Source organism: Lycorma delicatula, chromosome 1 (genome assembly GCF_047948215.1).
Source record: "Lycorma delicatula isolate Av1 chromosome 1, ASM4794821v1, whole genome shotgun sequence".
NCBI classification, from domain to species: domain Eukaryota; kingdom Metazoa; phylum Arthropoda; class Insecta; order Hemiptera; family Fulgoridae; genus Lycorma; species Lycorma delicatula.
The window spans coordinates 355,517,659-355,542,841 of record NC_134455.1 but is presented as its reverse complement, the minus strand read 5'-3'; the positions used below and the strand labels follow the sequence as shown (position 1 = coordinate 355,542,841).

Below are 25,183 nucleotides of genomic sequence, written 5' to 3'. Positions count from 1 at the left end.
TATTGTTGCACGACAATTCCCGTCCCCATACTGCAGCTTACACTGCTGAAACGCTCCAGAAACTCAACTTTGAAGTACTGGCTCATCCACTGTATAGTCCATATCTTGCCCTTTCTAACTACCACTTGTTTGGTCCACTCAAAGATGGATTAAGGGGCCATCGATTTACCTCGGACGAAACAGTAAAAGAAGCTGTGCATTACTGGCTCGCAGTTCAACCGAAAACCTTGTTTTATGAGAGCATCAGGAAGCTTGTGTAACGATAGACAAAGTGCGTTGAAATGCAAGGGGACTATGTTGAAAATGATGTACATGTAAGTATCCTATTTGAATTGCAATAAAATTTATAATTACATTATGGATAATAATTGACTTACCCTCGTATATTAATATTAAATATTAATATAACACCAAATATGAAATATTAATATTAACTTCATATATTACCGTGGTATTCAAACAAATAGCCAGGTTTCAATAAAGTCAAAATCCATTTTAACACTTTAAACTCAGAATTCCAAAAAAATCTAGAAATCAGATTTTAAATATTCATATAATGATTTCATACTTCAAAAATGAAGTTGATATCTTCATTTTTCACCGATAAATTAAAAATATAGAAGTATATTTCATTGTTACTCCATTTTCACCCTTCAAATTTGGAATTTTAAAAAATCCTTTTTTAGTGTGCTTTTACACCGTAAGAAGAACGTTTATAAAATTTTCAACCATTTTTCTTTAGTAGTTTTTGCTGGGCGTTGATGAATCTGTCAGTTAGGATAAGTTGATATATACATATTACTCCATTATTTGGTGGTTGTAATCAAAATTATTAGTTGTATTTATATTTAATAATGTTAGTTTTTTTAGTATTATAAATTAGGAATTCGGGTTTGAACAGTGTTTTTTTACAATTTTTTTTTATTAATGTATATGTTTACTCCTACAGAAAGAAAGAAATCTGCTGGAGTTTCCAAAGAATTTAAGTAACGATTTTACCTAAATTTGAAGAGAAATGACTGATATAAGACCTATTAAATAGTATCAAGTTTGTTTATTTTAATTTTTGCTGATAACAATGAAGAATATAATAATTCCCAAAGTTAGAAACCCTTATTAAAAAATTGTAATTTTCTGGTTGGTCGTTCTTTATTAAAATTGAATTTAAAAAATATATTTTTCCATCACATTATTTGTAAGAGAGTTAATGATCAGTTTGTAACCTGTTAACCTAGATAAAATTACAAAAATTTTTAAATACTTGCTTTGCACTTTTTATTCATACTTTAATCAAATTATTATCATATTAATAAATTTATTTGGATTTCAAAAGATAACATCATATATTGAAATCTTTAATATATTTATAAAATATGAAACAAATTTACAATCAAACATTTTTGTCAGGAGCTATGTGAATCATACGGAGCCAAGTGAACCGCCAGGAGCTGTGTGAATGGTACAGAGCCCAGTGAATCATGCGGAGCCGAATAAATCGTCAGGAGCTGTGACTCAACATACTGACCACTAAAAATCATATATGTATGAGTGATAAAGAAAAATTGTCAAATTCGAAACAAAAAAAACTTCCGTACCATGTTTTAGTAATTTTTTTTTGTTAAACGGCTATCGGATTTGTCATCTGCGAACTCAAAAACCCCGCATAACCCCCCCAAAAACCTCGTTTTGCTAATTTTGCAATTTTTTACACCGGCACCCTTCATTTACCCCCGTACGAAGAGGATGTTTGCAAAAGTAATGATCAAATATTATATTGTCACCGGACCTTAATAACGTTGCAAAATTTCATCAATTGCCAATGTCAGGAAGTATGTTAAATTAAGGATGCGAGATTTGAGGACAAACATGAAGAAAAAACATTGTGAATTAAAGAAACGCAAGTAAAAAAAGAACACGGGAAAACTTTCAAGAAGTTCTACCCTTAGCACCCATCAATATAAACCCCCTCACCTTAAAAACACATAACATCAGTCTCTTAATAAACACACACACACTATTCCTGATAGATTAATAATATCTTTCTATGATTTTGTTTTATAACCGGCAAATCAATGTCAGGTGAAATAGACAGGAGTATGAAAGGGATAGTTTGAAAGAAAAAATAATCAACAAATCTATAGGGGAAATTGACAAAATGATCTTCATATTATTTTGTATGTACTGTCTTTTTTAGAGGCTCTTTGTGTGGTAAATAAACCACATCATCAAAATCAGATATGTAAATACTAAAGGAATGATTAATATATGAAAATTAATTCTTTCGATCTTTGCGTTTGTCAGATTTCTGACAAATATTTTATAAATTTTTTTATTCAAATAAATGAGTTAAAGACAAGAAAACGAGAAGATAAAATTTTTCGTAAGGAACTCAGGAAAAGTTCTGCATTGTATCTAGCTATTCTTATAAATTTCACATGAATCAATAAAATAATGAATTAATGGTAATTTTTTATGCATTCAAATGAAGTTTTATTACTTAAATACAAGTAAATATGCAATAGATCTCAAATTAAACTTTACGACTTTTGAAATCGAATTCCAAAATTCCAGAAAAATTTCAAAATACTGATATAATTAGGTTTAATTACAAAATACATTTTGTACAATCTACATTTTATTAACTTAACACACAAAAGTAATCATTGCATGATTTAAGAACTGATTATAACTTTAAATTACTGCGATGCAGTTCTATTTGGTATATATATATATATATATATATTTGGGATTTGTAAATCCAAAATTTGTAAATTTGTACATTGGGATTGTAAAGTTAATATTTATAAATTTTAATCGTATTTTATTTATTTTTATATGTTACACACATTGATTTTTTATCACTACAAAATTTCTTTTCTTTTAATCTACAGAGAAAAAATAGAATCTTATAAATGTTTTATTGGTTTGAACATATAATCCATGAACAATTATTGTCTTCTTCCACTATTGTCCCAAATATTACACGCGCGCACGTACATATTTGAATATACAAAATAAAAGTTAACAAAAAAACGACTATCTTACAGTAGTTGTGGAAATGGTACCAACAAAAATCCAGATATTTTTGGAGAACTTTTTAACCGCGTTCACTATATATGAAAAGAGACTGCTTCTTACGAACTGCCTTGTATGCAATTGTAAACTTAAAAATTTCATATGTAAAACTTGTGAAAGTCTTCGAGAACAAGAAGAAGCGAGTGTACATATTTCTCTGTCTTCATTGGGACCACTTCCAACAACTACTGTACGGTAAGTCAATTACGTATCGTACTAATGCGTGATAGGTAAACGTTACTTTTGGGGCACTCTAAATTGTAACATATGGTATAATAACACGCAATATATATATATATATATACACGTATTTTATTTTTTATTTTTTTGCATTTGAAAAGAAATATTGATTAAGATGCATTAGTAAATAAATTAATGAATTTTAAATTAGAATAATATCTTATAACTTTAAGGTGAAAATCTTTTTTATGCCCTACTTAGCATCAGGCACCAGTGAAATCTACCTCCGCCTTCCGGCCTGCCGAAAGGGTCTTTTTTAATTAACTTGCATTGCAAATTTCTTTATATATATATATATATATATATATATATATATTAATGTTTATATAGTATTTAAACCTAACAGGAAGTTATATTTTAGTTATTTTATTTTTAATAATGATTTAATTTGTAGATTAAACATTTTTAATATGAATTAGGCAAAAAATATTTCCGCCAGAATCTGTCTTTAAGATTTCTGTTAATGTATCAGCACATATGCGCCAACATATGTGCTGATACATTTAGTCAACTAAATGTATCAGCACATATGTTGGCGCAGGAACTGAAAGCCTATGTACTAGCATTTTGCATGCATTGGCCTCTATTACAAGCAAACTAAAAACATTGTAATTTTCTATATGTCTTTTGTAGTATGGTAACATACAAAAAACAAGTTTCATAAACTTGCTGTAGCGTATGTAATTGTTGAGTTTTTCTAAATTATATCTCGATGTTGTGATCTAGGGTCACTTCCTGTTACATAGTAACTAATAGTAGAATCATACATGACTAATGTGCTATTTATAAATTGTTGTAACCAAAACATGCAATTTTAAGAATTTCATTTACTTATCTTTAATCATTCTAATCACGGCGCTGTGAAAAATCATGTCACATATAGCTTATAATTATGTTCTAGAAGTGGTAATTATAGAAAAATTTATTGCAATGTATATTTAACTTAATGAATGAATACCTGTTAGTGATTCATTTTTACAATTTTTTGTGTTGTTTTCAAGATTTTCTCATAAATTCAGTGATTTAAATTTGTAATATTTAAATAAAGTTTTTTTTTTCTTTTAAAATGTCCAATTTAGGACGAAAAGGTATAGTAAGTAAGTAGTCCATAGTCAGGAGAGGGAAATTGTATTCAATATTTACAATTTATTTTTACAAAAGAATTGGAATAATGAGAAAATCTGAAATGCTGAATACGTCATGAAATGTGAGTTTGGGTCATGAAATGTTCAGAAATATAAAAAACCTGAAACCCACTTCTTGTCTGATTATGTACTTTCCTTATTGCAGCATAACTCTAGATATATGATGCCAGGAAAGTAAAAGTAGTTACTATTATTTTTTGTTAATTTGCTATTGAAAATTTTACAATTTTTGTAATTGCTTACACGAAGCGTGTTAAAGTATGGCAACCCTTAAATAACTTTTCAATCTAAATAAATAAATTAAAAATTTTTTTTCACAAAAAAATGCCGGAACCGGAATAGTGAGGAAAATTGAAGTGTCGAATACGGTTGTTCAAGCAAAAAGTATCGAAACCAACGGTACAAAGAATTATAGCAGAAGGGAAATCAACTGAAACTGAGAAGCCTTCATTTCGCTGACAAAACGTGTATATTGCCCAGTACTGTGTGCAGTTTAAATTCGTTTGACATGGATGCTTTGAGGCGTTTAATAAAAAAATTTTATGTAACCGAAAAATGCATTCCTATTGTAAAGAATGCAAAAAAAGGCGAATACAAAACACCCGCGAAAGTGAAATTAATTTCAAAGGAAGTGAATGATCTTTAAGGAGAATGTTACGTAAAATGGGATTTAAATGGAAAAGCAGAAGACAACCAGAAAATACTTATAGAATGGCATGTCATTAAAATGCAAGGAATGAAATTTTCCAAATTTCCCTGTTTCGCAAAGAAGGAAGATCGTTTGTATACACAGATGAAACTTACATTCACAGTAGTCATGCGACACCAAATCGTGCTTAGACACAACAAATGTTCATGAAAGACTGAAAACACCAACATCCAAGGGCTCACTATTAATAATTGTTCATGCCGGCTGCAATATAGGATTCATTAACAATGCTTTCTTTATGAATTAGTCAAATAAGAAAGGAGATTATCACATATCGATGGATTCCGAAAAGTACACGAAGTAGTTACGGGAGAAGTGTATTCCCAACTTGCCACGTTGGTCGGCCTTTGTACTATATTTACGTATCGTTTCACAACGTTCTGGTATAAAATCAGCCAAATTTTAGCTCTTTAAAAAGCGATATGATAAAGTGGTTATCCGAACAACGAATTACCTATTCACCTACTATGAAGAAGATTATATGATATTATGAAATTACACAAAGAAAATCAAAAGAAATTTCTAATAGATGATATTTTCGAAAATTATGGTCACGCAGTTCTACAGTGGCCAACTTTATCACCCTGACTTAAATGCCACTGAAATTATTTGGAGCCAAGGGGAACGAAAAGTAGCTAAAAGAAATACAACTTTTAATATGTCGGACGTTCTTAAGTTAGCTGAAAAGGAATTTCATAAAATGTCTGAAGCTGAATGGAGCAATGTCTGCGAACATGTTGTCAACGTTGAAAAAAATACATAGAAGATAAGCATTTATATGATATGCACATCAACAATTTTGTGATAAATGTGAATTCGAAATCGCGCTTGGGCTCTTTATAATCTACCGACGAGAGCGACTTCGGAATTTACAAGCTAAAGCAATAAAGTGAGTGAGTAGAAAAATAATTATTTAAAGTACTTTAAAAATATATACGATGCTATTTAATTAAATCTAGCTTAGTATCCCAATTAATATTATTATTTTTTAATATTTTATTATTAAATATTAGTTATAAATATCATCTATATTAAACTGACAATGTTTTCAGTTGGCCTAGTACCATGTTAAATGTTTGCTGAATGCTAGTAGTCTTTTGTGCCAACTTACCAGCCGATAGTTCTATCTTCCTGCTCCTGTGGTATTCTACCCTTTGTCTAGAATAGCAAAAGACGGACGGCTGTAAAAGGAGATGGGATATCATCTCCAAAAAAACTAGAAAAATTATTATAAGTTGTTATTGCAGCAAAATTAAAACATATTTTTTTTAAATTCCAGTTTAAACTGTTCGTCCTCTAATACTTTATATATAACATAAAAATTCTTTCATATTTTTAGCGTTTTGTAAGAGCTAAAAATAGAAAACTCTATAAAATATTTTTTAAAAAAATTACAAGTAATCTCTACCTCGTCTCCGAAAAATCACTTTTTTCACAGATGATTTTCGAAGTCAAAGGTTTTGAGTTTGAATCCTAGTAAAATTTAGTTATTTTTATACGGATTTGAATACTAGACAGTAGATACCGGTGTATTTTAATGGTTGGGGTTCAATTATCTATACAACTCAGAAATAGTGAGTCTGAGTTGTATAAAACTACATATCGTCATACATATCATCCTCATTTCATTGGAACATGAGGGACTGCTTATTGTTCACTAAACTAGTCTTGACGACCGTTAGGTATTGCTTCAGAGGATGAGAAGAAATGGCATTTCGTAGCTTGTGAAAATGGTATGGCTGACTGGGATTCGAACCCGGGACCTCCGGATGAAAGACCGTCTTGGTCTTTGAAAGACCGTCTTGGAAGCGTCTTGCTTCCACTCGCTCCACAGAGGCCGGTATTTGTTCACTGCTTGACAGATTGCAACGTACGCATTAGGAATATGTATAAGTAACACAATTTTTTGTTTTTATAATTCTGGTTCAGAATTTAATTGTATTATTAGTTTTAACTGTTTTCTTAATATACTATAAATGATGTTATATTTTTTGATAATTTAGCAAATATATATTTTTAGGAATACGTTATTTATTTAAGGATTTTCTTCTACTTTTTTTTTATTTATTTCGTTTGAAAATAAATAGCAAAGTAATTTTTCTATTTTGTTTTTCTAAGTTAATTTGGTTAATTTTCTAAAAGATTAATACAATTTTCAATCAATAGATTTTGTAAAATACACTCGTCAATATCTTTTCTGTTTTACTAACACAATAAAAATTACAAGTTCCACCGAATTTTAAATTGTATGTGGCATACACTACTTACTTTCGAGATTGTAAAGTAATTTTTAAGTGTAATATATTCTATTCACCTCCTGAGGGAAAGAAGTAGAGTGCAATGTATCGTTTCTGGGTAAAAAAAGATACAATCTGTTTAAAATTAAACTGCAGGTATTCTATCGACTATGATACAAATACATGAAGAAGAAAAATGCAACAATTAAAAGGATTTTTCGAACATGGCACTGTTTGGTATAATAACTATTATATATAATTTTAAAAAACTGCTTATCAAATTCCACTCATAGTAGTATATGAGGTAGCACTCATATACTTAAATAAAATTTGAAACATTAGGATGAAATGAATTTCGTTATTTCTCTAACCCTATTGGTTACAAGTAACATATGATCCTTCCAAATTCATTTGATATTCAGAAATTTAAATCGCATTAATCCAAGGAAAAACTATGTATTGAACATTATCACTCTTAAACAACCCTTGTAATTGTTATATATAATTTTAAAAAGTAGCTTACCAAATTTCAGTTTAATTTCCTTGAGCACTTTCGGATATTCTGCCATCTTCAAGAGGAATATAATTATGATTAAACTTATAAAACTACTACAATTGAATTATATACATAAAATTCTAAGTTCATTATTCATCAAAAGTTAATGTTTGTTTAAGTGACTACATCCGTATTGCAATAGTTTCTCAATTGTTATAAAAAAACAATTATTAGTTTATATATAATAGTTTAAATTTATTTAAATATATTTTTCATGTTGAAGAAATAGCTGGCATTTAAGGTTGTCTAATGATTAAGTTCTCACCAGGTCTTACATCGATAAGAAAATTTTGTCCTGCAACGAAAATATTTAAATGCAGTCGGGGGCTCTTTAACAAACAATAATTACTATTCAGACCCCTCCGACTGCATTTAAATATTTAACTTTTATTCATTAAACACCCTTATTCCTGCTATTTCTTCTACAACAAGAAAAATATATTTAACAAATTAATGTCTGAAAGTTGAGTGGTCGGCCATAATTTTATTTTATTAAATACTGCATAACTATGTTTAGTCCTTTATTTCCACACCTCTTTTTTTTAGTTTGATTTATTGTCATGTTTTAGATCAATTCATTTATTTATTTTTTTTGTCAAGCGTGTTTTTTTTAACTTTTATAATTATTTTTATTATTTAATACTTTTTAGTGATCATGGAAAAATTGAATTTTTTTTTAATTTATTTGATATTATTTTATTTTATTTAACATAAATTTAATTCTCATATTATTTTTATAATAATATTATTTGTTCGATTGATTTGAATCATTCAGTTCAAACCCAGTTAACACAGTGATACAGGCTCGCAATTCCTTAAAATTTTAAGTTCCTTAAAATTCTTTAAAGTTTGTGCCTCAACAAGCAAACTTCCAATACTACAATATATACATATATTTATATAGCCTATGCACTCCCGGTAACGTAAGGATCCCAACTCAGGGTCACACATCTAAATCGGTTCAGATGTTGAGATGTTACGGTGAAACAAATAAACATACTAACCGACTACGTCCGTATTTTAGTTGCTTAGACTTAAACTTTAACTTTTGAGGAATAATAAAATGGTGATCAATTGTTTAATATATATATATATATATATATATATATATGGTGATCAATTGTTATATAAATAATTCAATTATAGTTGTGCTATAATTTTAATCAGAATTATAATCTTCTTGCAGATGATAGTATAGCCGAAAGCACTCCAGGAAATTAAACTGGAATTTGGTAAGCTACTTTTTAAAATTATATATAACAATTACAAGGGTTCTTTAAGTGATAATGTTCAGTACATAGTTTTTCCTTGGATTAATGCGATTTAAATTACTGAATATCAAATGGATTTGGAAGGATCACTATGTTACTTGTAACCAATAGGGTTAGAGAAATAACGAAATTCATTTCATCCTAATGTTTCAAATTTTATTTAAGTATATGAGTGTTATCATGCAATGGAAACTATTCTTGAAATTGGTATACTTCTTTTTAAATCTATCATCTTAAGTCACCTACAATATACTGCACATATCAGATAACCTATTATTTTATTTATTTTTATATTAATTATGTACGTTCCTGACCACAGTTCATAAGAGATCATACAACTGGATATAGCGTAGGAATCTTACAACTCAAATAATCAGATTATTCAATGGAATCCATGCTTTCAGTTTATCTGATAGTCAAAGTACTAAAAATTAATAGAAAATTATGTCAACCAAAAAAAAAAGTTGCGATGGAAGATAAAAAAAAATTATTGTTTCAGTTCTTATTTAGATTACGACTTGAATTCGGAACCAGATTAAAAATAAACATCAGTAACTTACTAAATGTCAATTTAAAGCCGACTTCAAAAAATCAAAATTTAAAGAATTGACAAAAGCTTACAACACAATTGTAGGACTTTCCCTCCACGCGGTTTTTTCTGATGCACAGCTTACAAACACAACTTAATTTAAAATATTTATCGTTTTATTTAAACATAATATTTTTTCTTTATTTTATTCAATGATTTTAACTAAATTGCTCGTGCATACCGTATTTTATTCGAGCGAATGTGGCGGTACTAGCGTTCATTTTAAATACTTTTTTACACTTCAAATATTGTTCGTTTATTTAATTCTATCGTTTACCTGTGACGTTACTGTTTGTCAGTGCTACACTATTACTCCTTGTGGTGAGAGAAGGTAATAATGACGCAGTATACCCACTTAGTCACTAGTTAGTTAGTATTTAGATAATTTTTTGGGATGCGAGTACGATTTTGCAAGTATTATTACGTTTTAATTATAAAACATATGTGTCTAGGAAAAATAAGACCTTCATTAGGTAAAATCGCGAGATACTGAAGGTGACCTTGCTCTACAGCCTAACCTCCTTGAGCTTTTAAGTTGAAAATTTAATGGAATCAATGCCCCATTTACAGAAATAATCTTATCAGATTTGGTAAAAATCGGTCCAGTAGTTCTGGAGACATAAGGGGTGAAAAACCAAACACACACACTTCATGAACATGTACATGCGAACATTTAAATCCGGTTTTTGTGTTTTGTTAGGTGTTAAAACATCAAGATCCGGTTAAAACCGCATATGCCCACATTGAACCAATTACAATAATTTCCCTTCTAAAGCTATAGCTCTCCTATTACGCCATACGGGAAAGTAAAAATATAATTTTATTTAAAATTCATTTTTTTAAAGTTTATTCGATTTAATTTTTGTTTTTAATTATTTTTTTTCTTTATAATTACAAAATTTGCTTTTGAAAAAATTACGTCTTATAAAATAATTAATTTGCAAGAAACACAAATCCTGCATTTAGATAAAAATAACAACAAAAAAAAAATCAGATAAACTAATTAGATTAAAAAAAAACTAGTGTGTATGAGCTTACGATCTCTGAAATACAAAACAATTAATTTACTTTTACATTTTCTAATTTTTTCTTTTTCAATTTTTCCTGCGAAAATACTTTTTATATCAGAATGACATTAATCTTTAACGATCGAATATTCATCATTAATTACCAAGATAAAATAGAATAAGATTAGTTTCAAATCATCTGTATACAACATTTTATTCTTCATTAAAAAAAAAATCTTGCACGTAAATGAAAAAAAATTATACGTAACTCACTGGGTTGGTCTAGTGGTAAAGACGTCGTCGTAAATCAGCTGATTTCGAAGTCCAGTGTTCTCAGGTTCAAATCCTAATAAAGACATTTATTAGGATTGAATATTAGATGGTGGATACCGGTGTTCTTTGGTAGTTGGGTTTCAATTAACGACAAGTCTCAGGATAGGTCGGCCTGAATTTGTCCAAGACTAAACGTTTACCGGTACATTTACAGTAATACACCAGTAGGTAATGACTTTAATTGTTGGTGCGACAGTAAATAAAATGTTAAAAAAAAATTATAACGAATTAACCAGAAAAAGTTTCTATTTGATATAAAAATGTATCATAGAAATCGGTTAATTTAATGAAGGTTTAAACAGGTATAAAATAAGTGCGTATGGATAAGCTTAGCATTTTTTTTTTTTGAAAGGAGTGTTTTGTAACCTTAAACAATAATTTAGAAAAAGCTCATGCGTACACACACGCAAAATTTATATACTCGCTTTTATAACCAGAAATTTAGGACATATTATATAAAAATATTAATCATTATTTTTAATATAATATTTATTCAATTGAAATAAACGAATTTAATTTAAATTACAGTTATATAAAATTTCTTACGCAATATTCCCCATTTTTCGAATTAAAAGTTGTTGTTAACAAAGAGCTTATGTGTTCCATTTTCTAGAAAAAGCATTAGTGTATTGCTTTAATTTATATATATATATATAAAAAGTAAATAGAAAAATAGGTGTAGTTTTTTTTTCATTTTTACTTCCTTGTATCTGTACTAGGAAGAATTGTAAACAGGAAAAATTTTGGATAATTTTCAAATTTCAACAGAAATATCCATTATCCCCATCCCCGAATCCATTTCGACTAGTTTCGGCGTAACGTCTGTAAGTACGTACGTACGCAAATATCTCGCATAACTCAAAAACGATTAGCCGTAGAACGTTGAAACTTTGGTTCTAGGACTGTTGTAACATCTAGTTGTGTACCTTCTCTTTTGAATGCAATTGACTGGACCAAAAAAACCAAAGAAGCCCAAAACCCAAACAATTTGGATTTACTTTTTCTTAGCTGCAGTAATAAGCTCTCATTGAGATCTTTTCAATGATGTATCATTGTACTTATTTTCATCGGTTCCAGAGTTATAGCCAAATAAAATGTTAATTAATGAAATATTTTGATCTTACAAGTGGAAGCCACATCGGTTCGATTTGACTTCATTTTCTTTTTCTTTTTTTAATTTAGATATATTGATTTATCAATAATTATTAACCTTGATTGTAAAAAGTTTTGCAATAAATAATTATTCAATAACAACAATAAAAAAAAGATATATATGAAAAAAAGTGAAATAAAATTTTATTTACTTTTAAAAATGTGTATATGTAATTTAATAGGCGTACAAGGAAGTCATATGGTGTCCACATCAGATTTTTTTTTTTTTTTAGACATTGAACTTTAACATATTCGAATTAATTTATATTACGTTTCACACAGTACATGTATAACAAAATTTTTAGACCAGGTAGAAAGTAGAATATTTCGGTAAATTTCGATTAATTATTAATTCAAAATATCAGGTGACCATTTGACCGCAAAAATAAAATTAATAGCTTGTTTTTATATTTATAACGCGATGACCATATGAATTTGTGAGTGGTGCCTGTGTGTATGTACGGAATCAGCTGCTTATATATTTAATTTAACGTGTGTGCAGGAGTGTGTGAGTGTGCGTGTGCGTGAGTGTATGAGTGTAAACGTTAACACACAATGACGGATAACTACTCGTAGAGAGATCTATGCATTAAATATTGATAAACTGTGTTGTCATGACCATATTGTTGTTTTTCTCATTCAAATGACCAGCTCGTGAGAAATTATCGCGTGACATTCTTGTCTTTCAAATACACCTTTATTTTGTAAAATACCCTCCAAGATTGTTGACTGAAAAGTTACCGAGTAACCGTATTTACTTTTGACTGTATTGTAATGTTTATCGGGTCCATCTTATAACCGCCACGACTGACATTCGTCAGCGTTGAATTAAATATACTAGATTCATGCGACGCCCGTGAAACACAAACGTAGAGCGGCTTAGTGGGTCGCAGTAACAGTACATTTGATCGATATACGCTGCTGTTCGGTCGTCGACTTTTCTCAACATCTAGTCTCTTTGTCTGTTTCCACCCTTTTTCTCATTTTTTTATCCTCTCCTGTTTTCTCTCTTTCTCTTTGACTCTCCCCGACCTCTCGTTACTGTTAATACTCATTCCATTCAATTTCATATTGGATGTCATATTTTTAACCCTTTCGAATCATTAGCCAAAAATAATAATTGAATTTCATTAATCAAACCCAAATTCATCAATCAATCAACATCGAGTATTCTATACTGACGAGTAAAAATTCCTGTTCTTGCCTGCAAATTATTATCTTCAGATTACATCTTTAAATAGCGATTTCCGTTCACAATTAATCGAATTAACTAAATTCCCGTAAAAATCCATTAATTGAAGAAAAGGAAAAGTAAGAGAAGAAATAAATTCTTAGGTTTGTATTAATTTAATAAAACATTTGACCGATATACATCATCATGTATTATATAAATATGTAATATTCCACGCAGTCTTCACTTTTGTTTATTGTTATTATTTTTTTTTATAATTTATTTATTTAATTTCTAAGAATAAAAACGAAATGGGATGAATTTTTATTTTCATTATTATTTTTTTAAACAGAACTGCAATTTTGTATGAAATTTTTCTGTATTAGTTAAAGCATTATTATTTTGTTAAGTGTTCTATTTATTCATTAATTCTCCTCTTCTGTTTTTTACATAATTTCATAGCTACATTATAATTTTATACAAAAAAATTCTTATATCAACTTAATTGTTAATTGTACTTAAAAACTAGTAACATTATTAAAGTTTCTAATATATCTACTTCTGTCACGATTTCTTGTTACAGTTTCTTTTAAAGGTTAAGAGAAATTAAAAATTCACGAAAAAAAACCCGTGTGAGAGTTACCATCATATTACTGAAAATTATATAAAATGAACGAAAAAAATCTCTTTCGGCACGCCGGAAGGCGGAGGTAGATTTCATCGGTGCTAAGTAGGGGATAAAAACAGATTTCCACCTTAAAGTTAAGAAAAACTTCTAATTTACTGAATACGAAAATGGTTGCATGTGAAAAAAGTTTCAAATATTTTGTATATAAGCCCCAAGTTCTTATAATTTCAGCAACATTTTGGTTATCCCTTGCCATAAGGGATGGTCATATGAAAAATTGTTTTAGAAAAACGTTTTAGGTAATGTTTAGAGGACTAACGAACACTTTAAACCGATTCGATAATGTGCCTATTATGGTAAGTACGATTTTTTTTTCTTCAAAACCCCATATTTCCACCCCATGGGCCAATGGTTGGTGATATCAAAAAACTTTACTTATGTAAGTTTCAGGCCTTTATCCGAAGAATAGTAAGAACTTTAAGCAAATTCAATATTTTACTTAATAGGAAAGTTATAGCGACATTTTGTTTTTTCAAAAAAGCCTTCCCCCCATTTCCACCACCAAGGTTCGATTACCCATTAATTTTACCCACCGGTATGGTGGGTAAAATTTCGGTATGGGCACCAAAATCTCGGTCGGATTCATTAATGGGATTTACCCATTAATGAATCCGACCGATATTTTGGATCCTAATATTTTATTTATCAATTTGAAAGTGATTGGCGCAAAATTACCGCAGTTATCGTATCCACAAAAAAGTGAAATATATATTTATATATAAACTTTTGAATTGAATTGGGGTCTGGGGGATGTGAAACGCGAAGATATGACGAAATTTTCCGGAAGTCGAATCATGGTATCCATTACAATATGTGGCTTTCTTGTGAAATCTACCTAAAATTAAAAATATATATAACATAAAGGCACATTGGAAATGCTGCCTATGACAAAATCAAATTTGTTATTATAATAAGAATTAACATTCAACTTATATCAATAAACCTTGATACCATCAGATTTGTATAACAATAAAAGAAGTTTCGAGTAGTTTAACATTCCAAAATACCAACCAACATAAATTTCATTTATTTTATTTTTTCAAATGTTTGTAGATAAGAAGATAAAGTAAAATATTCATATTTGTTATATTTTTTTTTTATATGAGCACAACAGTTATCTATTGACAAAAGTGTTATCCATGGATTCACCTTTACCTGCAATAATGTCTGAAAGTTTCTTACAACATTATGAAAAAATCGTAATTAATGATATTTTGAACAAGCATAAAAAAATAGTGTTGTGGATTAGGTATGCATACGATACAATCCGATTGCAAATGAACATATGACTATTTTAAATATACTTAATAACTATGATGATGACTTAAAATTCATCTTTGAAATGGTAATTAACATGAAAATACAATTTTTGGATATTGACATTAAAATAAACGGAAATAATATTATAGAAGCACCCGTTTATAGGAAACCAACTGTAAATCATATCACTATGCACAAAGAATCTAATCTAGTCTTGCACAGTCTCAGGTCGACTATTCCTGAGTTATGTGGTTAATTGAAATCCAATCACCGAAGAACACCGGTATCCAAAATCTAGTACTCAAAATTTGTATAAAAGTAACTGCTTTTATTAGCATTTGAACTTTCAAATTCAGCAGATTTGCGATGACGAGTTCACCAATAGAGCAACCCGGTGGTTTATAGCTGACCATCTGCTACAGTATAAACAGACTGTTACCGATTACGAACACAACATAAAAATTTTAGAAATATCCAAAAACAATAAAAAATAAACATCTTCGAAAAATACTACATTTATAAATTCAAACAAATATAAAATGATCAACCAACAAGTAACTTTTAAAGACGATATTTTGATAAAAGACACAATAAATTATAATATAGTTCACATCAAGCTGATCTTTATACTTATTACTCAAAACAGTTATGTATATTTCCATTTATTCATTTAATCATAACGCCACCAACTGATGTTTTATGTTCAACATTATCAATATACCAATGGTGAAGAAACTAAAATCCCGTTGAATTCTATTAAAATCAGTATTTAGTTTTTAATATATTAAACAAAATTTCTCTCTAAATTTATTTAGATATTTCAGACATTTATACCGAAATAACTGAATGAAAATACTTTAATTAAGTGGCACATAAAGAAAGAAATCTTTCGTTAAAATCATTCGTTTATTAGGTATATTAAAATATTCAAAGAAGTGAGTCCAAACTTACTTCTTTTTACTACCTTGTACGAAGTAAAGGAAGTATTGGAATCGCTAATAATTTCGGTTACCGGATTTCAACGGAATTAACAATTTTGACCATCTCTGAATCCATTTTCAATAGTTTCGGCGTGACATCTGTACGTACGTATCCCGCATAACTCAAAAACGATTAGCTGAGGAATGTTGAAATTTTGTCTCCTTTTTTTAGCTTTTTTTTTTTTTAATTTAAATATATTAATTTATTAATAATTATTAACCTCTTATTGTAAAAAAGTTACGAAAATAATAATTCAATAACAATAAAAAAAAAATGGAAAAATATCAGAAGTTATTAATGAAAAAAATTGTATAAATTTTTCACTTTGAAAAAAATGTGTATATGTAATTTACATATACACATATACACGCTAAAAAAAAGGAGATGAAGTCTGATTCGAACCGATTTACCTTCCCCTTGAAAGATAAAATATTTCATTAATTAAAATATAAATTATATTTTAACCAACTCTGGAACCATGAAAATAAGAACCACTTATGATATATCGCTGAAAAGCTTTCAATGCAATTAGGAAAAAATACAAAATCCAAAATTTTTGCATTTTGGGCTTTTTTGGACCAGTCGATTGCAATCATAAGGGGTGGTGCAGAACTAGATGTTAGAACGGTTCTAAATCCAAAATTTCAACATCCCACAGCTAATCGTTTTTGAGTTATGTGGGATACGTACGTACAGATGTCACGCCGAAACTATTGAAAATGGATTCAGGGATGGTCAAAATTGTTAATTCCGTTGAAATCCGGTAACCGAAATTTTTCGCGATTGTAATACTTTCTTTACTTCGTACAAGGTAGTAAAAAGAAGTAAGTTTGGACTCGCTTCTTTGAATATTTTAATATACCAACACAAGTTAAAACAAAAAACAAAAAACTGATGATCTAAATAATGTAAATCTTACTTTGAACACTGTAAAATTGATAATAGAAGTTTTACTATTATAAAGAGGGATAACCAAGTATGTATATGCCTAAGAGAAATTAAGATGAGGTGTAATCGTGAGATGCTTTCTCTTATAATCTCTTGAGATCCCATTTTACATGTGGAAATCCAGTTTAGCCGCCTAGCGGTCGGTTGAGGTACTAACTTTGTTTTATTTTAATTTGTGTTGACTAGCACCGACTTCAAGATTTGTTGTTAATACTTTTAATTAATAAATAAAATATAATTATTTTTAACATCTTAGTACTATTATTTTTTGAAGCTGTTTTAATTTTTCTTTTTTAATTATTATATTTCACAATTTTTAGTGGTTTAGATATATTATATTTAATGTCTAACTAATTTTTGACGGAATATTCTCACATAACCGATGTGCAAGATTCGGGCCTTTGTCGGAATATTCCGACGTCAAACGTTTTGTCCGGTTTTACTATGTTCTCCGTCATAATATTCCGTCGTTTTACTTGCTTTTTTTAGTAATACTCTGCGGTGATAGACAACGCTAGTTGTTAATTTTAATCACTGAGTATTTCTATATTTCAGTGGTTTTAATACACGGTAAATTAAGGGATTTTCATTTCTTTTTGATCGTAATCAGTTGACCCGGCTGCATAGTAATTTAATTTAGCAAAAATACTTATTTACTGTAAATATTTTTACTTTAGTTAATAAATAATTTTTTTTTTTTTTTTTTTAATTTTAGTATTATTTTTTGAAGTCGGTTTTTATTTTTATTTTTTTTAAATTATGTTATAAAACCTCCTCTTTTTGTACTGTGCGAGCGCTCAGTGACTAAAGGTGTAGAATAATTTGTTTTTTATGATCTTTTTACTAAGATTATCATCGGCTTTGGTTAAAGTTTATATGGGATCATCCCGAATGTACCCACTTTTGATTAAAAAAACCATCAAAATCGGTTTACTAACGTCGGAGTTACTGCGTAACATATATTAAAAAAAAATTGTCGAATTGATAACCCTCTTTTTTGAAGTCGGTTAAAAATAAATGAAGATGGCAAATGTTTTGAATAATTATTACTTTTAATATTTCTTAATACCAGACTATCTTATGTCCAAAAGGTAGTTTGGCGTAATTATATTGACTAAAGATTAATCTATTAAAATTTATCACTTTAATAACTTAAAATAACACAAATATATTTTAAATTTAAAAATTTATTATTTTCAGTAATAAATTTATATGTAACTTTTTTTATGATTTTAAGTTAAATAAAGAAAATATATTTCACAATTTGCTACCTGTTAATTTTTTAATTTTTCTTAAACCAAGTTTTCTTAAATTTTTTGTAAGAAAAAACTTTTTTTATCATAATAACATCATTCTATGTAAGTCAAGAGATGATTAGTTAATAATAATGACAATCATAAAACAAAAAAGTAGATTCAAATCGTCAGCATGCAACATTTAATTTTTAATTAAAAAAATATTGGGAATTAATGAGAAAAAATTACAATGGAATAACCAGAAAACGTTTTGATACAAAAAACGGCTGTTAACGTATTTTTCGACTACTGATAATAATAATAAAAATTAGAAGAGTTAGAGCCAAAAGGAAAATAAAAACTGAATAAATATTTTATAGAGGTGAGGAATAACTTTAAGGAAAAAAATTTTTTAATATTTATATATAGGTTAAACTTCAGAACTTGATAAGTTTTATGAAAATCTAACACCCCTTCAATAAAGGCTAAAGTAAGAAAAAGAAAATTAAAAAAAAATGTCTGCATTTTAGGTCTATAATATTAGCCAACCGGCTTGGTCTAGTGGTGAACGCGTCTTCTTAAATCAGCGGATTTGGAAGTCGAGAGATCCAGCGTTCGTCCTAGTAAAGTCAGTTATTTTTACACGGATTTGAATATTAGATTATGGATACCGGTGTTCTTTGATGGTTGGGTTTCAATTAACAACACATCTCATGAATGGTCGAACTGAACTACACTTCATTTACACTCATACATATCATCCTCATTCATCCTCTGAAGTATTAACTGAAAGGTAATTACCGGAGACTAAACAGAAAAAAGGAAGAAAGGTTTATAATATTAAAAAATCTGATGTGGACATCACATAACTTCGTTGTACGCCTGTAAAATTACATATACAATTTTTTTTTTTTTTAAAGGAAAAGTACATAAAATTTTATTTCATTAATAACTTCTGATATTTTTAATTTTTTTTGTTGTTATTGAATTATTATTTATCGTAAAATTGTTTTTACAATTAGAGGATTAATTATTAATAAATCAATATATCTAAATTAAAAATAAAAATATTTAACAAAAAGGTAAGATGAAGTCTGGTTTGAACCGTGTGCCTTATTTTAAGATCTAAATATTTCATTAATTAAAATTTTATTTGACTATAATTCTGTGACCAATAAAAATAAGTACCACTTATATTATATCGTTGAAAAGCTTTCAATGAGGGCTTATTACTGAAGTTATGAAAAAGTCCAAAGGTCAATTTTTTGGATTTTGGACCATTTTGGAAAACCGAAATATTTTGTTATCACAATACTTCCTTTAGTTCGTACAAGGATGTAAAAATTGTAGACATTTCTTGATAGCTACATAAGTATAAACTTTCAACAAATTTGTGAAAAATATTTTAATCGAAGAGTAACAGAGCAAAAATAGATATTTCAGTTTTAAGACGCCGGGGGTTGATTTAAAAAAGAATATTTTGTTTATATATAATATGCATTGTAGGTAACATATTTGCTTTAAAAGGTTTTCTTTAAATGTCTCTAAAGAAAATCGAATTTGATTTTTCCCGAATCCCCTCCTTAACGAATTTTAATAAAATGTATATGATCAATGTTTTTATTCATCTCTTAAACAATAATTTTTTCATCTGACTCAGGCACTAGAATTTAGTAGGATTTTAAGCCACATGATTCCTGACTAACCTACATGAATAAAAGTGGTACGGAAATTGTAAAGTATAAAAAATGAAATGTAACTTTTCTGACTAGGATTCAAATCTGGATGAAAGTAAAAGACGCTACGTCACGAAATTTAGTAGAATTTATAAATAATAATTCGATTATTTTAATTCGTATAGAATTAAAATAGATTTTTGATTAAAAATGTTATAGATATTATTACTAGTTAAATCAGATTTCGGAAAAGATTTTACCAATTTTTAATGAACACTCAGATGGAAACGATGAGAAGTAACAATAAAATTTATTGTTTATAATTTGCCTTTCTATTTTTTAAATAGAAAACAAATCTTTTATTCGAAAAAATACAGGTTAAACTACGTAATTTATCTAATACTAGGATTAGATAATTATGGAATATAGTACTATCAAATTAAAATTTAGCAAATTATTTTGCTAATTTATTTATTAATCCAGCAACAACAGGCTGATAAGAAAATAAGAGATCGTGAGGAATGACAATAAAAATTTGTAGCGACTGAAAAAACGCCATGCCTGACCTAGACTCGAATCCGCAACTTCCGGATGAAAAAATAAGAACCTACCACTCAGCTACAGAGCTCGACGGAATTATTATAATAAGTAATAAGAAGCAAATTTTACAAAGGTTATTCAGAAAAAAAATATATTAAGAAGAAAAATAAAGAATTTCAAAAATATCTGTACCAATACAGATTAAAATACCGACATTTTTAAAATGAGAGTATGTTTCGTTTTAATATTAACTATGACAAAAGAATTCTTCAGATTTAAATAAAATCAGATACAATACAAGACGGAAATCAGATAATACAAGAAGGAAAGTATACCGTCAAAAAATCGGGAATTGAGTTTTGGCACTATTCGAAGTTTAATGACCCAGGAACCCCAAAAAAACAAAAAACAAAGTGAAAGTCATGTTTGGACATACGTACATACGTGTGTTGACATGTTCAAAGCTTATTTGAGTTTGACTTGATTAACCGATTTTGATGAAATTTGGCACAAACTTGTGTAAGTGGGGCAATTTATAGGTAAAGGTTTGGTGTTAATATTTTCTGCTGTTGGCGTAGACAGTTCAGTTTTCTTATAATTTTGCAAACATAACCCCATTCAGTACGAGCCTTCAGTAAGAAATATAAGTTGTTTACATCAAAAATTAATTTAAATGTCAGGAAAAGATTTTTGAAAGTGTATGTTTGGAGTGTCGCTTTATATGGAAGTGAAACTTGGACAATCGGAGTATCTGAGAAGAAAAGGTTAGAAGCTTTTGAAATGTGGTGCTATAGGAGAATGTTAAAAATCAGATGGGTGGATAAAGTGACAAATGAGGAGGTATTGCGGCAAATAGATGAAGAAAGAAGCATTTGGAAAAATATAGTTAAAAGAAGAGACAGACTTATAGGCCACATACTAAGGCATCCTGGAATAGTCGCTTTAATTTTGGAAGGACAGGTAGAAGGGAAAAATTGTGTAGGCAGGCCACGTTTGGAATATGTAAAACAAATTGTTGGGGATGTAGGATGTAAAGGGTATACTGAAATGAAACGACTAGCACTAGATAGGGAATCTTGGAGAGCTGCATCAAACCAGTCAAATGACTGAAGACAAAAAAAAAAAAAAAACCCCATTCATATTAAGTATATATATGTACACGCTTATCTTACCATTTAAAAAAAGAAATTTACTCCAAAATTTTCCCTTTCTCAAAAATGAAAAAAGCTATCTTTATTTATTACATGTTTTTAACCGATTTTTTGTCTTCCTAAGCATAGCAGTAATGGAAGGGGCTCAAAAAATACTTTTAGTTATTTAATATTTATTTTAAATACTTTTATGTTTAAAAGTATAGATTTTTGGATTTAAAATTTTTTTTAGTTTTAGTAAGTTTTTAATAATAATTTTACAATAAAATTTCAACATAATTCACCCCTACTCCCAAAAAATAAATTTTAGATAAGTTTTAATTGATTGTACATTTTTCACTGGAATTATTTGTAATTTCTTCCATTAAAGCGTTGACAAATCAAAAAAGTTTCTTGGGAGGTGATTTTCGGGTGGAGTGCAGAAAAAAGTAAATTTAAACAATTTTTTTTAAACTTTTCTCATATATCATTATTTTTTCATTATATAAGAATAAATAACCGATGCCAGGAAAGTATAAAAATTTTGTTGTCAGCTTTTTCTTTTTGTGAAGTAAACGAAGGAAAAAACTTAAGCCGGAGCCATTTTCGGTATATTCTTTATTAGTTCGAAAAAAAAACAAAACATTTTATGACTGTTTACGCCAATGCGTAAAGCAGTTATAAGTTAATTCAACTGGTTTGGTATTTGACTTATTTTCATCTAAAATTTAACAGTATTTCGATGTAATGAATATTTCAATTATAAGTAAGAAATTTTTCATACACTGAAATTTATGCATTCCATTCAACGTACATATAAATATATGCTCAGCTGACTTTTATTTATGCTTTTGTATTGATTATTTATTAAGATTTAACTCTGAATTATTTCATGTTTATAATGTTTAAAAAAAAAACAAAAAAAAAACGTAAACATGTGCATTCACTCGGCTCCTGATGATTCACACAGCTCCTGGTGGTTCACTCGGCTCCATCTACACTACATAAGCCGGCTCCCCACTAGAGTCAGTCAGTGTCTCTCTGATCACAGTCTCTCTCTGACCACAGTCATTGACCATCTCTGACCATCATTCGAAGAATCATTAGTGCGTCTTACAATTCTAATATTGTTTAGTCAAAATTTACACTTCATGCAGTTAACAGGTAAATTATTCTTCAACAATGAATCTTTTTTTGTATGTTAAAAATCCTTTAAACATTATATTTATGTTTTTTCTTCTCTATAATTGTATGATAAAATATTAAACTTAAAGGAATTTATGTAGACATATATAAAATCCACGATTGTGAGATTATATTTTGTGCAAGTGAATATCAAGATGTCAATGTTTTTCATTCTACAGTAATCGTCCGTTAAACTCTTTGTTATGATAATCCAGATTACATCTTGTGCCAGTGAGTATCAAGATATTGTTTTTCATTAACAAAAAACAGTAATCGTCTACTAAATAATAAGATATTATTATTATACTCTATTGTTATTATATACTGTGTGTATGTAAAAGAAATATTTAAGGTAATAAGTTTACTTATACTTTACTTAAGGATTGTTGTATATAAATATCGCACAAGGAGATTTTGTGCAAAGTATTTGTCTTAACAAAACAATAATATATAATAACGTATTTATGCTTTTTTTTTTTGTTTAATGAATATGGTTATATAATTCTGATTTTCATTCTGTTAAAAATAAAGTCCAATTTTCTTTTGGCAAAAACGGGTTATGTGTAATTTTATTTTTGTAACTTTCCCCAACAATGACATATTTGAATTAATTGATGCTAAAATTATAGATCGGTAATGTACTATTTCCAATTTGGGTAAGATACCTTAGGAATTTTGATCAGCTGAGTATCAGTCCACTCACCGAAGGAAAATAGTGTTGTAATGTTCCTTCTAGATTCAATTTTTTTGGTAGAAACTATCATGAATATATGCCATTTTTTTTAAGTGATGTAAATACTCGTCGCCTACTTAGGTACACACATTTTTTTGATAATGTTACGAAATACTGTACACTTAGTCGACAGTGATATTAATAGATGGAATCATTTTAAATATATTCTACGTTACATAGTGTAAGTAACATTATCATTAACATTACCAGAGCAATGGTAAATTATATTCATAAAAGAAAATTAACAAATTTTCTCAGGTTATCTATTGATGGAACATACTCTGTTATGATTTCATAAACCAGCAAATAATATACACTAGTATATATTAAGTTTTAACATTAATTTTTGTTTCGATGTTTATTTTGAAATCGGTAACTTTATTTCTTCATCAAATAATTTTCTATTGGAAAAATAACCTCATATCTCTAAAATATAATAAAGCGTAAGGTAATTTATTAAATTCCCTACTTAATCTTAATCTAATATAATCCCTACTTAATCTAATATATAATCTTTCTTGTATAATTTATTTATATTTTTCGGTAAATTAAGTACCAATTGTTCTTCGAATATGTACCTGAAATTATATGATTTAATCAGTAACTATCAATATCAAGTGCTGCATGTACACAATTGAAAGAGAAAAGTAATATACGTAGAATTTAAATAAACTTATTGTACGGGTATACTTAAATTTTTTAAATGTATTTAATTTTTTTTTTTTTTTTATCCAAAATGAAGTGATGTTCAATCGAAATTATCTTAAATCTAGCCTTTTTAAGAGTTTTCCATTTCTAAAATTGTTCCTTCAACTTGTGTAATATGAACTTTGCAAACTTTCTCTTATTTAGTTTTGAGTATATTAAAATTTGTTTCTGTTGGTTTTAATTTTAATTTATAACTGTTAATTTTTTTAAAGCGTATGTTTCAAAGGTTTCTTTAATGTTACTAAAACCTCACTTTTTATGTCTTCTATTTACTTTTTACTTGGATTTAATTTATTTTCATCTTTTGATTCGCATGGTGTTCAAAAAGTGACGAAACCTATTGGAAAAATGAGTAAGTTACAATAGATGTTAAAAATGGCCACCGTTATGCAATTCAAATAATTTAATACGACTTTGCATGCTCTTAAACAAATGTTATAACGTTTGTAGAGGAATTGCAGTGAACACTGTAAAATTTTGCTGTGCAATTCGGGAATGGTGTGAGAATGAGTTTTGTAAGCAGAATTCTTAAGGTATCTTCTAAAAAAAACGTCGAGGGGATAAATCAGGAGACCGAGGGGACACAACCCAACCGAAATTACTTGTACATGAAA

General features: G+C 28.4%; 1 protein-coding gene across 2 annotated transcripts in view; it reads right to left on the bottom strand.

The window, feature by feature from the left end:
- Actbeta (inhibin subunit beta) overlaps positions 1–25,183 on the bottom strand; it is a 445,919-nt gene that overhangs the window by 405,156 nt on the left and 15,580 nt on the right. The gene's annotated exons all lie outside the window — the stretch shown is intronic.